Here is a 16,467-nt window from a genome sequence, read left to right as displayed (position 1 = left end):
ATCCCCAGGTTCCAGCTGGAGACTGGTGATCCATGGATACAGAATCACCTCCTTACTACAACTGTATCAAAAGCCAGGGCCTGCTGTGACAGCTATAGAGGCTTCTTCAATCCCAACCTAGTCCTGTGTCACAGTGTATATTACTTCGATTTCTACTGTGCCCTTTTCATTATTTGAGACTATGTAATATATGTCTAAGAGCCTCTTGTGGCACAAAGTGGTAAGGCAGCAGTCTGAAAGCTTTGCCCATGAGGCTGGGAGTTCAATCCCAGCAGCCGGCTCAAGGTCAACTCAGCCTTCCATCCTTCCGAGGTCGGTAAAATGAGTACCCAGCTTGCTGCTGGGGGGTAAACGGTCATGACTGGGGAAGGCACTGGCAAACGTATTGAGTCTGCCATGAAAACGCTAGAGGGCGTCACCCCAAGAGTCAGACATGACCCGGTGCTTGCACAGGGGATACCTAATATATGTCTAGAGCCTCTAGTGGTAAGCAGCAGAAACGCAGCCTGAAGCTGTCTGTCCATAAAGTTGGGAGTTCAATCCCAGCAGCCGGCTCAAGGTTGACTCAGCCTTCCATCCTTCCGAGGTCGGTAAAATGAGTACCCAGCTTGCTGGGGGTAAACGGTAATGACTGGGGAAGGTACTGGCAAACCACCCCGTATGGAGTCTGCCATGAAAACGCTGGAGGGCGTCATCCCAAGGGTCAGACATGACTTGGTGCTTACACAGGGGATACCTTTACCTTTACCTTTAATATATGTCTGCATGTATGTATGTATTTTAGAAATTCACTAAAGAAGTCAGTTGTACCAAAACGTGTTTGGTCTAGGCCTTTTGTTCCACATTTGCGATTTTTATAATAATTTTAAAGCAGTGGTTCTCAACTAGGGTTGTGCGATTCAGCTGCCGAAGCGGCCGTTCCGTCCGGGCGCAGCCAGCGCCGCGCCGCAGGGGGGGAGGGCGGTGCCGGCAGCAGCGTGACAGCGGGCGCAACCACGCAGGCGCGGAATTCCGCGCCTGCGTGGTTGCGCCCGCTGTCACGCCGCTGCCGGCACCGCCCTCCCCACCCGCGGCGCGGCGCTTGGCTGCGCCCGGACGGAACGGCCGCTTCGGCAGCCGAATCGCACAACCCTATTCTCAACCTTCCTAATGCCGTGACCCTTTAATACAGTTCCTCAAGTTATGGTGACCCCCAACCATAAAATTACGCAAGGGTTCTTTCACAGAAATTAAACCGAAACGGACCAATGGCGTGAAGAGACCCATTGTTCATGAGTGTATATAAATTGGTTATAAATTGTATATAAATTGGCGGGTGCCTTCAGAAGGAGCGGCAACAGTGGCAGCCCCTGCCAAGCTGCTCACCCTGACCCATTATGCACGGGGGTTTTAGCGCACATTCGGGGTGGAATGGCGGCGACTAAAATCACGGATAACGCACGGAGCAGGCTGCAACTGGCTGCAGCTTCGGTGCATGCCGCCGAAAAAGCCGCGTCAGTGAAACGCGGAAGAAAGCGCAGCTTCCGGGTGAGCGGGGCGCAACCAGAAGCGGCGCCCGGATCGGCGCGTGCATAATCGGTTACTCTGGGTTTTGCCGCCGTCGCGCCCCGCCCCGTGTATAACCGGTATGCATCGCGTCTTCCCCCTCCGCGTTTTCCATGTGACCCGAAATCGCCGTTTCGGCGGCCGTGCATAATGGGCCCCTGCGTCAACCCCTGTGAAAGGGTCGTTCAACCCCCAAAGGGGTCCCGACCCCCAGGTTGAGAAGCACTGCTTTAAAGTGAGGCTACTAGTGAGGACTTGGTGTTTTTAACTTTCATTGAAAATAAATACATGTATTTTCATAGATTTGATCTTTTCCCTTTTTCTACCTAAAGTATTTCTAATATCGGGCAGCACCTTGATACTTCTTTAACCTTTTTTGGTTTCTTGATTCCAGATTTTGGGGGTTAAGTATTTTCTCCTCTTTTTCCCTTGGCTGGTTACGGTCAGACAGTGCCGAGATGTTTGCTCAGCTGGTGCCTGTCAGAATCCAGTCCAAGTGACTGTTTGTACAAAAAACACACCATTACTCGCCTGGTCACATTACTCGCCATAGTCTACAGTGACAATAAGAGATGAGCGTCATTGATTTGGTGCAATTTTTGACGAAAGATTGCACATTGTTGAAATCAGATGGGTTTTCTTTATTTCTATTTACCCAGATTTATTTATTTATTTATAATTATTACCCAACTTATCCATGAGGCACAGTGGCTGAGGCCCATGATACTTTTAGGCCACCCCCCAAAAAAAGTTTTAATTTCTATTCAGATCAGAAGAAAAAAAATGTTTGAACTGTTTTCTCACATCAGAAAAACATGAAATGTTTAGGGCCCGTGAAAATCTATCCACTTTTGTCAAAAAAGTGGGGTGGGGGGATAAAATTTTGCTTTAAAGTGTTATCAAAATAATTTTTAATATTGATATTATTAAGGAGGGAGGGGCCTATGAACGCAAAATTGCCTAGGTACTACAAAAGTCATAACGCGTAATAACACAATCACACTTTCGTGAACATTTTTTTAAATGCCCCAGTTGATTCCATGCCACCATGAAGCGTCAGAGAGGCAACTGGGGCATTTTTTGTCCCTTCCAGGATGACGTAGGCCTGCTCTATGGAATCACATCCCTATTGATGCTGTTCCTAAGTACCATCCCCAAATCCCCAGGAATTAACCAAGATGGAATTGGCAACCCTGTGATGTATAGAGTGCACCTTCAGTTGTATGAAGACCCCACCCCTGTCCCATAAGAAGAAGAAGAAGAGTTGGCTCTTATATGCCGCTTTTCCCTACCCGAAGGAGGCTCAAAGCGGCTTACGTTCGCCTTCCCTTTCCTCTCCCCACAACAGACACTCTGTGGGGTGTGTGAGGCTGAGAGAGCGCTGATATCAATGCCCGGTCAGAACAGTTTTATCAGTGCTGTGGGGAGCCCAAGGTCACCCAGCTGGTTGCATGTGGGGGAGCGCAGAATCGAACCTGGCATGCCAGATTAGAAGTCCACACTCCTAACCACTACACCAAACTGGCTCTCTGGCCAACCGTCCACATTGACTAGCTTAGTAATCCTCAACCTTTTTGAGCCTGGAATTCTGATGACATGGTTGGGGCAAGTGCAAGATGGCTTCCACAGGAGGTGGAGCAATCTATAAAATGGCTGCTGCAGTTAACCTTTAGATTAAAAATGAAGATCCTTGGCCAAGAGGCTGCTTTGAGGGCAAATTGGAATGGGCAGAACCATATACATGGCACAGAACAACTTTGACAGAAGATGAGACTAAAAATAATTAATAATTTTTCTTTCCACTGGGAGGGAAGGAGACAAGGTATAGCCTGATATTGTGAAATCTCAGAAGCGAAGCACAGTCAGTACTTGGATGGGACACCACCAAGGAAGTCTTTGCAAAGGAAGGCAAAGGCAAAACTCATGAGCTTCTTAGATCTTGGAAGCTAATCAGGATTGGTGTTCCGATGGAAGATCACCAAGGAAGTCTCTACAGGGGAAGGTGATGGCGGATCACCTCTGTCCCTCACTTCCCTTAAAAGTCTTTTGCTGGGATTATTGAAAACCAGTTGCAACTTGCATATATAAAATCTCCAACATTCTCATTTATGGATCAGTGCTTCCAGACTCAATTGGAAGGACTCAATGTATTCTCAACTGCATCTTGGGTAATTCCTAGAGATTTGAGGGTGGAGCCTGGGAATGGCGGGGTTTGGGGAGGGAAGGGAACTCAGACATGGAGTCCTCTTCCCAAAGCAGCCATTTTCTCCAGAGGAATTAATCTGTGTTGCCTTGGGATCAGTTAAAATTCTGAGAGATCTCCAAGGCTGGCAAGATCTCCCAAGATCTCCAAGGCTGGCAACTGTACGTCTCAGGGAAGTGGTTCCAGAGATCATTTGTTTTCATAATCCTACTCTCAGTTTCATTATTTAAGGGCTTCTACTCAGTTCTGAGAACTGTGGTGTCCACAGGTCCACACTGTAAGATGCCATTGCCAGGACCGTCGGACCAACCACTAGGGGATGGTAGTGAATTTCCTGGGAGCATCACCCAGAAATGACATAGGCACATTGGAAATGCTGACCTGGTTTGGGGCAAAACCTCTATGGTAGAATTAGCTTCTTGCCTTAGAGTTTTGCCCCAAGCCAGAGCATCCCCCCTAATGTTACCCACATCATTGCTGGGTGACACTGGCATGTAGCATTCATTTCCACTTCTTGCCTGTTTTATTTTTGAGGGGGGATATTCTCCCCCTGCAAGACAACTCACAGGCAGCAGAGAGGAACGCCCAAAATCAGGGCATTCCCACCTGCACCAGGGTGTGTGAGCCTGGCAACCTTCCTGTAACGAGAGTGACAGAAATGATCACTTAGAGTAGCGATCCCCAACCTGTGGGCTGCAGACCACATGTGGTCCGTCGACTAACTGGAGGTGGGCCGCGAACGACGCCTTCTCCCCCCCCTCCGGCCCTTTACTTCATCCACGATCCGGAAGGCGCACATGGGACTATCTCGTTGCAGAGAAACAAGCTCAGGGTTCCCATTGATTTGTCATTGTCATGAGTTAAAATTTCCATGAAAATAAAATGTTCCTTATGTTCATTGTTGTGGCGTGTCTGTATCTTATTTTGAAGGGATGTTTAAACATTACCATAGCGATCAGAGTCAGAGAGTGTTAGGGCAGTGGGCCTCAGTAAAATTGTAAAGCGTTGAGTGGTCCCCGGTGATAAAAAGGTTGGGGACCACTGACTTAGAGGAATTTCCTTAAACATAATTGTGCAAGAGAATGGATGCTTTGAGGACTCGCCCTAAGATCAGATGACATTTGTTCTAAGACTGGGAGCTTGCTCTAGTTAGCATTCCTTTTAAACTTGTATTAGGCTAGTAAAGGCAAACAGATACAAAGCTGAAAATACAATTTGTTACAGACAAAAGAGAAATAAAAAAAATAGCCAAATATTGAAGTTCCTGGTTAGCAACTTCAAAATCGATGTAAACACTTCTCTTTCCTGCTATTAATAATTAAAATAAAACACGCTAGGGTTTTGTTGGGGGGAGGGGGGGTCATGTGACTCACCAAACTGGTTTGAACTCAGATATGACTCAGCAAATCATGACTTGGCAGTTTCCTAGTCAGCAAAAGATTGAAGGCACGTTTCCCATTACTGTGATTGATGGCTGTATAATTGGCACAAGTGGCTCCCTTTATCATATTACCTTACATAACTCCCATACTTTTGGCAGAGCTTCAATATGCAAGAAGGGGTGAAGCACTAGTAAGGTTTAAAGAATAAAAGAGTGTTATTGTGAAGAGAGGAACGATATTGTGTAGAAAGGAGAGAGAGAGAGAGAGAGAGAGAGAGCTAACTGTTTAACTGTTGTCTGCAGTCATTCTTCTGTTCGGTCTGCTGAGGAGACAAGCAAGGAGGAAGCATGCTCAAAGGAGCAGGAAGTCTCCACTTGAGCCAATTAGGACATAGGAGGAGACTCTTTGAAAAACATCAGGAAGTTTCTACTCTAACTATGTCAACTCCATTGTGTCAGCATTCCAACGGCTGCAACAGATTTAAAAAGGTTGAGAGCCCCTGGTTTAGGGATTCGAGGGTCTGCATAAGAACTGACACCTGGGTTCAAATTTGTGATGTTCACTAGTTGAACTCTGAGCCAGCCACTCTCCGTCAGCCTATACTACCTTGAAGGGTTGTTTGGAAGATAATCTAGGTAAGGGAGAACAATGGACTCTACCCTGAGTTCCTTGAAGAAAGGCTAGAATGGTACTGTTTCTGTGGAAGATAACATAGGGGAGTTTTGCACACAATAAATATAATGGAATGTTTACCGAATGTAGGTATTATATTCCGGCCATTCCTCATGATGTCACACACATCCAACGTCTGGCCAGCTGACAGCTCGCTACATCCGCCATTTTAAAGCATGATTTCGGGAATCACATAAAGTGGATTCACCAACCTAAAAAGCGCGATCCATTGGTGGACAACCAGCAGGCAACCAGCAGAAGGAAGGTGAAGCACATCTGCCTCTCTCTCCCTAGTTCTCAAGGATGGGAATTTCTTTTTAAGAATGGTGACATGCCTGGAGCAACAAATAGGCAGACATGCGTATAGGAGATGCCAAAAATAACATAATTTTTTTTCCAGTATTGTAACACAAAGCGTGCCCCTCGAAAATTTTCTCCCCTCCCCCAAAATCAGGAATAATATTATGTTTTTAATTTATCAAAGGACTCATGATCCCATAAGGAGTGGCATTCAAAAAGCGCTATGCATCTATGATTCCATGCATAGGCATTGCAACGGAGAAGTATGAATTTTTTTTAAAAAGGTGGTATCCCAGGACCTTTAAGCTGCGTCAAAATATGGAGGAAGGGGATTCATTGCCTGAATTGCAGCAGACAAAGGGGAGACAGCAAAAAGGTCTGGGAAGCACGATAAAATTTAGTGCTTTCCATTTTGCTGGCGTAACGCTATTTTTACTAATGTGCGGAAATGGCCACATAATTCCTTGGGGTGTGTGGAAATATAGCCATGGGCATTGCTGGCCAATACTGTATCATGAACATCTTAGCATTTGGTATATGGGGAACTGACTGATGGTGCATATTGTTAACACTTTTTTTGAAGTATGTTTTATTGTTTTAGAATTGTATGTGTAAGACACCGCGAGGCTATGGCGAGCGGCGGTATAGAAATCTAATAAGTAAGTAAGTAAGTAAGTAAGTAAGTAAGTAAGTAAGTAAGTAAGTATTTCCCACTAATGTTCCAGAGCTGTACCTGTGCCCCTTGTGCTTGCTGGAAACAAACAAAGAAACAAATATCACAATTTTATTTTACTTTCTTTCTACAAGTTTCAGCAGAGGCAATCCCAGGATCATACTTCGGCATGGAGTATCAATGAAGAAAGTACCTGGCCTGAATTAATGGGATATTTTAGAATGATGGGAACATTCCAGTCTGAGCCGCCGAGACTAGGAAAAAATGCTACTTGAGTTGTCATTCAGTGATTCGCTGATGAAGGACTCACTGGAAACATATTTCTTTCCCTCCATTTTATACCCTGCCTCCTCGGTTCTCCCCAATAGCTGACTTTTTTCTCGACCCTTTTGAGGCAGAATTTGTGACCGGTCCAGAGTCACTCGGTTGGCTCTGAGGAATTCAACAGTGGGGATTCAAGTCTGAGTCGCCTCAAGCCTCATCTGACAATCCAACCATGACTCAAAGTTGCCAGGCTGGGAACGTCATGGAGCTTGGGGAGATGACAACCTCAGTGGGGTACAATGCCACAGAGTCCACCTTCCAAAGCATATATTTTCTCAGGGAGAACGGATTTTTGTACTCTGGAGATGAGCTGTAACTCCTGGGTATCCCCAGGTCTGGCCTGGAGGCTGGCCTATCTACACTACACCGCATGGAGTCTGTTGCATGCTCCATAGATGAAGCATAGGCAAGCAGAAAAAGACTATTGGGTTGTACACGTTTTTGCCATTACAAGTGAAATTGGAATTAAAAGTAAGGTGGTCAGGCGACAGTGATTTCAGCACTTTTCCAAAGCTTCCTCTTTCATAGCATGTAACACAGCAGATTCCGCATCCTTTCCTTCCGCTGATGGGCCAGTTGCTCATTTCATTGTCTTAGAGAACCTAGGCCAGAACACAAAGGGTCTTCTTTGGGCTAGAAGAGAAGAGCTGGAGTCCCAAAGCGGCTTACAAACACCTTTCCCTTCCTCTCCCCACAACAGACACTCTGTGAGAGGGAAGAGAGAATTCTGAGAGAACTGTGGATAGCCCAAGTGCACCTAGATGGCTGTAGGTGGAGGAGGAGGAGGAGGGAATCAAACCCAGTTCTCCAGATTACGAACTGCCGCTGTTTAAACACCACACCGCACTGGCTTTGTATGTACAGAGATGCATATGATGTTTGTCTCTGTGGGGGAGGCTTCAGAGATTTTCCTTTGGAGTGGAGGTCAGAGAAATTTGGATTTGGGGTGGGGCAGGATCTCCACAGGTTATAATGCCACCTTCCAAAGTAGCCATTTTCACCAGGGGGACAGACCCACAAGGAGGAGAAGAAGAAGAAGAAGAAGAAGAAGAAGAAGAAGAAGAAGAAGAAGAAGAAGAAGAAGAAGAAGAAGAAGAAGAAGAAGAAGAAGAGTTGGTTCTTATATGCCACTTTTCCCTGAAGGAGGCTCAAAGCGGCTTACAGTCACCTTCCCATTCCTCTCCCCACAACAGACACCCTGTGGGGTGGGTGAGGCTGAGAGAGCCCTGATATTCCTGCTCGGTCAGAACAGTTTTATCAGTGCCGTGGCGAGCCCAAGGTCACCCAGCTGGTTGCATGTGGGGGAGTGCAGAATCGAACCCGGCATGCCAGATTAGAAGTCCACACTCCTAACCACTACACCAAACTGGCTCTCTAGCCGCCAGCTGGAAGTGGTACTTGGAAGTGACATGATTATCCTTTGGTGATCATATTATAGTTGGAAGAATCTTTCCATATTAGACTGAAGACTTTTGACTAACATACACAGACTGAATAATAAATTGCTTTATTGAAAAGCCATTGTCTGTTCTCTCGGCTTGCACCACCTAGAAGTTGGCAACCTTTCTTCTCCCCACAACAGGTAGGTGAGGTGGGTGAGGCTGAGAGAGCCCTGATATTCCTGCTCAGTCAGGACAGCTTTATCAGTGCCGTGGCGAGCCCAAGGTCACCCAGCTGGCTGCATGTGGGAGAGTGCAGAATCGAACCCGGCATGCCAGATTAGAAGTCCGCACTCCTAACCACTACACCAAGCTGACTAAAATCTGTCATCCAGATTTTGAGGCAAAACAAGATTTGGGGCAAGAAATAATGACCTCTTTGGAAGAATATATTTCTGACTACAATATTCAGATTGATAGGCTATATAGAGTCTTCTTCAGAGCTGCAGTTCGAAAGGAACTTCCAAGTGACATATTGGTAAACTGATAGAATACTGGTTGGGACACAATTCTGCAGAAAAACTGAACAGATCCACTAAAAATTGCAGGCCAGGAGATGAAGATATTTCAAGATTTACCTAATGACACTCTACATAAAAGAGCTCAGTTCCACTTCTTATGCCAAATACTCATGCAAAAAGAGATCAGGTACTTTTGGAAGATTCTCTTTGCTTTGGAAGTAATTTTGCCTACTGGAAGAAGGATTGTCAAAACCAGCAAGCACAATATCTAGCTGATCAACTCTCCCAGGAGCGTGGTCGACTGGCTCCTCAAGACCAGCAACAACCTTTACCCCAACTTGGTCAGGGTGGTTCCAGCTCAGGGTAAGACCATGGAAAAACTAAAGGTACTTTCAGTAAATGTTAATGGGTTGAATGCCTCTGCAAAGAGAACAGTTTTTTTTAACCAGCTTAAAAAATCATGGTCTGACATCATTTGTATACAAGAGACTCGTGTTAAACAAAAACATGTAAAGGTGTTAGATACCAAAAGGTTGGTGAAAGATTTTTTTTAGCTTTGGCCACAGTTAAAAAGAGGGGCGTGGCAACTTATTTGACTAATCCAAATATCAAAGCTGATATCTTGTTGCAAGATCCTGAAGGCTGCTATCTGACACTTAAGATTCAACTACCAGATGGCAAAAATCTGATTTTAATAAATATTTATGCCTCTAACAACTCTAAGGACAAATATTTTAACAATTTTTCCCCAAAACACTCAGGTGTTTTAGATATGGAAGTTCTTTTAATAGGTGACTTTAATGCTGTTCAAATTTTTGTCTTTGGACAAGTCACACAAAAAGCATGGCACTAAATTACCTAAATCTGCGCTAAATAATTTTCAGCACTTATCATTGGTTGAATCATGGAGAGAATTAAATCCAAACATGCACAAGTACACTCCCTATTCTCATTGACATGCTTCATATTCCAGGATCGATCAATGTTGGCTCTCTAATTCATTGCTGCCAAGACTGATATATTGCCCAATACATATACTGATCATAATCTGCTGGAATTAGAGCTAAATTATCTAAGAATTGGATTAAGAAGATGGAGAATGAATGATTCTATTTTTGAGGACAAAGACTACAGAAACAAATCTGCAAGAATGTTTCCAGATTAATGAAACCCCTGATATGCAACTTTCTTCGATATGGCCCATTATGCACGGCCGCCGAAACGGCAATTTCGGGTCACATGGAAAACGTGGAGGGGGAAGACGCGACGCATACCGGTTATGTACGGGGCGGGGCGCGACGGCGGCAAAACCCAGAGTAACTGATTATGCACGCGGCGATCTGAGCGCCGCTTCTGGTTGCGCCCCGGTCACCCAGAAGCTGCGCTTTCTTCCGCGTTTCACTGACGCGGCTTTTTCAGCGGCATGCACCGAAGCTGCGACCGGTTGCAGCTGGCTCTGTGCGTTATCAGTGATTTTAGTCGCCGCTATTCCACCCTGAATGTGCGCTAAAACCCCCGTGCATAATGGGTCAGTGTGATGCAAGCAAGGCATACATGAGAGGGATTTTAATTCAACAAAACACCTTGCTCAAAAGGGGGAAAAAAGCTCAAGAACTGAAAATAATTCAGGGATTGTTGTGTCAAATGGAGGAAAAACATCAGACCAGACAATCAAAGTAAACCTGGAAACAAATTAAGATTTTAAAACTTGAGATTATATTAAAATTGAAAAGGCTTTGAACATGTGGACAAACCAGGCAGATGGTTGGCGTACAAAATACAAAATAATATACAGAAAAAATCCATTGTCCGATTAAAATATAAAGGAATGCAATATTATTCAGAAAAGGGTCGTCAAGAGTGTTTTACAAAAAAATTTCAAAGCTTATACTAAGTAGATGATAATCAAGATAATTTGGAGAAATAATTCAGCTTTTTGAAGAATATACGTATTAAGAAATTTTTTCAAGAACACTGTAGAATTCTAGACCAAAAGGTAATAAGAAATTAATGATGAAATATTTGCTATGAAATCAAAAAAAGTTTACTGGTCCAGATGGCTTATCATCTTTATATTATTAAAAAATGATACATGTTGTCACACCAGTGTTGCATCAGTTATTTAATAATATAATGAGTCTGTTGGTTCAAACACTTCCAGAATCATGGGAACAGGCTTCTATAGCTCTTATACACAAGGATGATACAGACACATCTATATAATCTTTTAGGCCAGTGGTCCCCAACCTTTTTATCACCGGGGACCGGTCAACACTTGACAGTTTTACTGAGGCCCAGGGGTGGGGTAGTCTTTTGCCGAGGGACGTTGCCGCTGCCTGAGCCCCTGCTCCACTTGCTTTTCCACCGGCGCCCCTGACTTTGTGCTGCCTGCTTGGGGGCGCTGCCAGCAGCAGCTGCGCAGTGCCACACTGAGGGGGAGCCCCAGCCATGGTGGCTGCCGGAGAGCACCAAAGGTGAGCCGGCAGCAGAGTGGTAGGGCAGCCCCCAAGGCAGCAGCTGGGGAGGAGGACGAGGAGGCGCTGCGGCCCAGTACCGACTGATCCACGGACTGGTACCGGTCCCTGGACCGGTGGTTGGGGACCACTGTTTTAGGCCTATTTCACTATTGAACGTGAATTATAAGATCTTTGCTAAAGGTTTTAGCAGAAAGGCTTTTAAAATGTACAGGAGATGTTCATGTTGATCAATCAGGTTTTATGCCAAAAAGGTACATGAAAACTAATATACATTTTGTGTTGAACGCCATCCGACATGTACATAGAATACAACAATGGCTTTTGTGTTTTTAGATGCTGAAAAAGCTTTAGATAAAAGTTTATGGAATTTTTTACAAGCAACATTACAAAATGTGGGGTGCAGTGAAACATTTTTTGAATTCAATTCAGCAAATTTATTCTAGACAAGAGGCCAGCATCTTGGTCAATGGCATGCTTACCAGTGACAAAATGCAAATTATGTAGGGGACAAGGCACAGTTGTCCTTTATTGCCTCTGTTGTTTAATTTAGTTCTGGAAACTTTACCTATAAATATTAGGTCTACAATAGATCTTCCTGGGCTGGTCATAGAAGGAGAGGAGTTTAAAATGAGAAGTTATGTTGATGATATGGTGGTAGTCTTAACTAATCCTGAACTAATGTTCCCAGTGTTGTTGGACATTCTGAAAGATTTTGTTCACTATTCAGGCGATAAAATAAACAGGCAAAAAAACTAAAATAATGATACTTGGGGCTTTTAAGGCAAGTTTTAAGGACTGACTTCAGATATGAAGTTAACCCAGAACGAATCAAATATCTTGGTGTGATCTTGGATAAGGATCTGACAAAGTTATATGAAAATAACTATATCTCATTATTGACTAAAATCCAGCAGGATTTCCAAAGCAGGACTAAAATCCAGCAGGACTAAAATGAAACTTTCCTAGTCAGCCAGAATGGCTATTCTCAAAATGAATTTCTCTCAAAATAAATTAATTTTTTTTATTTCAAGTGATTCCTTTGGAAATCAAAGGCAAGATAGTACAGTAATGGTAAACTGAAATGAACAATTTTATTTGAAATTATAGAAGGGCAAGAATTGCATTCAAAATCTTACAAGATGATAAAAAGAGAAATGGTCAAGGTGTGCCAAATTTTAAACTTTATCTGACTCACTGGGTTTCTGACCCGACCTCTAGAGATCTGATATTTGAGACATAGCAAAGTAGTCTTCCCTGATTGGCCAGGGTGTCAGTTCAAAGACTTACTGGTTCCCAGTTGCAAAACTTCCCTCCGAAGACTTATTTTTGCCCTTTTTTAAAGTGACTGCACTCCAGAAGCCCACATTTCTCTCAGCAGAGATTTGCCTCTTTGATTTATTTTCCCCTCCTCATTCTCTGTGAGGTTGCTGTCTCCAGTCCTTTCCCCACTCCTCCTTCAGGAAAAGGAAGAGCCTCCTGCTGCGCTTGGCTCCCCTCCCTGCTTTGAGCGTCCCCAATCAAGTGCAGAACACTTTCTGTTTCAATTCGGGGAGGGGGGAAGGAAAGAGGAAGACCCGGGTTCAAATCAATCTGAATTCAGCAGGATCAACAATAGAAAAAACAAAGTAAGCACAGAGTCAGCCCAAGAGCACCTTAGAAACAAACAAAATTAGTGGCAAAGTATACATGACTGTTAAAGTTTTTTTTTAAGACTTTTAAAAAGAAACAATTGCTTTATTCAATGATTAAAAGGCTACCTTAATTACACCAATATCTAAACTCTCTCAGCTAAGTGGTTTCATTACCCATCAAACAGAGTTGCCAACTTCCAGGTGATGGCTGGAGATTTCCTCAGATCACAAATGATCTCCAGGTGACAGAGATCAGTTCCCCTGGGGAAAATGGCCACTTTCGAGGGCAGCCTATGGCCTCACATCCCTGCTGAGTTCACTCCCCTGCCTACATCAGGCTCCACCCTTAAATCTCCAGGAGCATCCCAACCCAGAGTTGACAACCCTTGAATTAGGGTGCCTATATATTTGACGACTGGACATGGCAGAATAAGCCTGAATAAACATCTTTTCACACAAGGCAAGAAAACCTTCTGAAGTTCTGGCATTTTCAGGCAAATGTAGAGCAAAGTTCATAACTCTTGTTCTTGGCAGGTCTTTATAGGCCTTGACTGAACCACAAATGGCATTCTACCAAGTCTTGTTCTTTCAGCGGCTTTCCTCCCAGCCTTCAAAAAGCTGACGGGGAATTTTAACTATTAAGTATGGAAATGCTTTGTAAGCATTTCTCCTTAAAGGAGGGGGGAGGGAACCCAACACTTAAACTCTTTAGTATTTTTGAAGGATCATTATTTATTTTTGGAGTAAAAGTATGTGGTTTGGGTGGATTATTATGGGGAGAAATCACAGAGTGGTTCTATGCAGCTGTTTTCCTTTAGAAAAGGTACAGCCTTGGAAAGGAAAATATATCTGCCATTTGCAAATCAGTGCCAATTGCCCAGCCCAACGGTGGAAAAAAATCCATCAGGGGGTGGATTATTCTGGCAATGGTGGTTATATATCAGGGTCCCCAATTTTTTTCCAGTTTACAAGCACATTTGGAATTTTGAGAGTGGGTGGTGAATGCATTCCCAAAATCTGCTTCCACAGGAACTGGATCTAGCCCCAAAACGACTCTTGCAGGAGGCAGAGCCAAGTGCAATACCTCCCCCTGAAACCTCCTCAGAAGAAGGTGATCCTGAAAGGGGAATGCAGCCACACACTGACTATGAAAATCCCAGGTGCTCACCTGTCCACCTGATCTTCCACTGGGAAAACTTTTCATTTGAATGACAGCAGCCAGTAACAAGCCCTGCCTTACAATGGCTCCGCCCACTTCCTGAAAAGTTTGACAGGCATCAAAGGAAGTACTTGCAAGCACCTTGGTGCCCACAGATGCCATGCTGGGGAACCTTGATGAACACAGAGGCTAGGAGACCATGTGCAAGTCCTCAGCTTGCTGGCTAAATGGAAGAATTACAACGTGAGTTGGCTGTAAACGTGGTATACTCTTTAAGATTTCACAGATGAAAATAAATGTTCTTATATATTTGTAAAGAGCCTCTTGTGGCGCAGAGTGGTAAGGCAGCCGTCTGAAAGCTTTGCCCATGAGGCTGGGAGTTCAATCCCAGCAGCCGGCTCAAGATTGACTCAGCCTTCCATCCTTCCGAGGTCGGTAAAATGAGTACCCAGCTTGCTGCTGGGGGGTAAACGGTAACGACTGGGGAAGGCACTGGCAAACCACCCCGTATTGAGTCTGCCATGAAAACGCTGGAGGGCGTCACCCCAAGGGTCAGACATGACCCGGTGCTTGCACAGGGGATACCTTTACCTTTACCTTTATATATTTGTAATATTTACCCTGCTATCCCACCCCTCATTACAAATTGATGAAGTCATTATCTAAGGATGTACATTCCAAGGTTAAATTATGCAAACCTAATGCCCTCTGATATTTAATACATTCAATATACTTAATCCAACTAATACAAAAGAATAACAGTCAATAATCTCCAGATTATATGGACATTATTTTGGTAAGAACATAAGAAGATCCTGACTGAATCAGACCAGTGGTCCACCTAATCCATTGAGGTCCCTCTAGTCATACAGAGTAGCCAACCAGTTACTCTCCTAAGTACTACACCAAATAGGCATTTAAGTGGGCCAAATTTCTATTTTCTGCTTTCTCAGTGGCTTGAAGTGGGTTCAGTCTGCATACTGTTCCATTCTCTGGTTTGTTAGGAATATGCAGAGGCAAACATCTAACTCGCACCCTCTTGAAATCTGGCAGGACTGCAGCAAGAGAAGAGAAGCAGCAAGTATATTTCACTCCTAATTGGCAGTATGGCATACCTACAGTGGCCAGAAGCAACTGACTAGCAGGATGACATATGGACCACACAAGATGCGACTCAGATGGGTATTAACAAGGCCACAGTTTTTACTTTATTCCATACATACACCTCCAGCCAGAGGGTTGGCCTGGCACGAGAAAAGACCCCCCCCTCCACAGCCATCCGGCTGCTCTATAGCTGGGTTCTGAGGCACCCTGGGACTCGCCACCCCCAAGGAGGTGGCATGTGTGGTCAATGGGCGCCCACCTCATTTGGCCACCCATTCTTCCTGGCTCTGAGCCTGTGGCCTTCCCAGCAGGTTTGGCCATGCTCATTAGCAAGCCAGTCTCTTATTGAGACCCTCCAAACTCAGGGCCCCAGTGCACAAACTGGGACCCTGAATCAAGGATCTTTCTCATGCCTTCAATAACCGCAGCTGTGATGAATAATAACAACCATAAGGTAAAGGTAAAGGTATCCCCTGTGCAAGCACTGGGTCATGTCTGACCCTTGGGGTGACGCCCTCCAGCGTTTTCATGGCAGACTCAATGCGGGGTGGTTTGCCAGTGCCTTCCCCAGTCATGACCGTTTACCCCCCAGCAAGCTGGGTACTCATTTTACCGACCTCGGAAGGATGGAAGGCTGAGTCAACCTTGAGCTGGCTGCTGGGATTGAACTCCCAGCCTCATGGGCAAAGCTTTCAGATGGCTGCCTTACCACTCTGCGCCACAAGAGGCTCTAATAACAACCATATGTAACCTAAAAAAAAATAAAAATAAATAACAACCATATGTAACCTAAAAACTTAAGGCGGGCAGGCGGGAAGCTATCCTGGTGGCGGTCCATGGTCTAGAGGCAGGGCCCCTATATGTGGCACCTTATATAGGTGCCTGTGTGCCCGCCCCCAATGTTGTGCCACTGCGCACAACCTGCAGGCATGCACGCCGCATTCGGACCTTGTCTGCCACGCTTCCTGTGTGCCACGTTTACGCAGCATCAACTGGCATCCCTGGTGAGTCGAGGCCGTGCCTATGGTTGATAGAGCTAAATGCTTTCACTCAGAGCCAAACCTGACAACATGTGAGAAACGAGGCCTGAGGATCAT

This window comes from Paroedura picta, chromosome 2 (genome assembly GCF_049243985.1).
Source record: "Paroedura picta isolate Pp20150507F chromosome 2, Ppicta_v3.0, whole genome shotgun sequence".
Lineage (NCBI taxonomy): Eukaryota > Metazoa > Chordata > Lepidosauria > Squamata > Gekkonidae > Paroedura > Paroedura picta.
Note: the sequence above shows the minus strand (reverse complement) of the source record.